Source organism: Coenobita brevimanus, chromosome 89 (assembly GCF_032717465.1).
Source record: "Coenobita brevimanus isolate Jiangsu-jjx chromosome 89, ASM3271746v2, whole genome shotgun sequence".
In the NCBI taxonomy this organism is placed as follows: domain Eukaryota; kingdom Metazoa; phylum Arthropoda; class Malacostraca; order Decapoda; family Coenobitidae; genus Coenobita; species Coenobita brevimanus.
Window position 1 is genome coordinate 1,211,861 of NC_137042.1, and position 633 is coordinate 1,212,493.

Genomic DNA, 633 nt, shown 5'->3' on the forward strand with positions numbered 1-633 from the left:
GATGAACTGAAAGCTATATCCACTTTTGTGATAATGATGGGGCAATTTGCTGATAAGATAATTGTGATGGCCACCAATGACAATGCCATTTGTACATGGTGCCTCCTTTGCAAGCCGACAGTAAGATGTTTAAACCCAGGCTGCCACCCAGTGTTTGCATTTGCTGTAATCGTCTCCCTTTCATTCCATTTCACTGAAACACCACTGCTATTGCCAAATAATACTGCACATGTGCAATGAATAGTACAATGTGCGATATTAAGTGAAGTACGTCCATACCACGTTGAGTACACCGCTTCCCGTCCGATCAGCGAAGTTAAGCAACGTTGGGTCTGGTTAGTACTTGGATGGGTGACCACCGGGGAACACCAGATGCTGTTGGCATCCCTATGTGTCAAGTGGGGTTGGTGGAGGATTAGTGCCCCTCCCTGTAAAACAATTAACTCTAAGCCCTTGGCCACCCCGTTTGGGATACATGGCGTCTGGGAATGAATGAATGATGAAAAATAAATTTTCTTGTATGAAACCCTGAATTATGTTATCTGGAAATCATGTCTGACAAGGATGCTACCCCCAGTGGAAAGCGTGGTGCTACTGAGGGTGCCAAGGGCATGCCTAAAAGAGTACCGTAAG

The 633-nt window shown here is 45.5% G+C and overlaps 1 pseudogene; it reads left to right on the top strand.

Annotated features, from left to right (window-relative positions):
- The first annotated feature begins 265 nt into the window (after positions 1-265).
- Positions 266-384, top strand: LOC145411499 (5S ribosomal RNA; annotated as a pseudogene).
- The last annotated feature ends 249 nt before the right edge of the window (positions 385-633 follow it).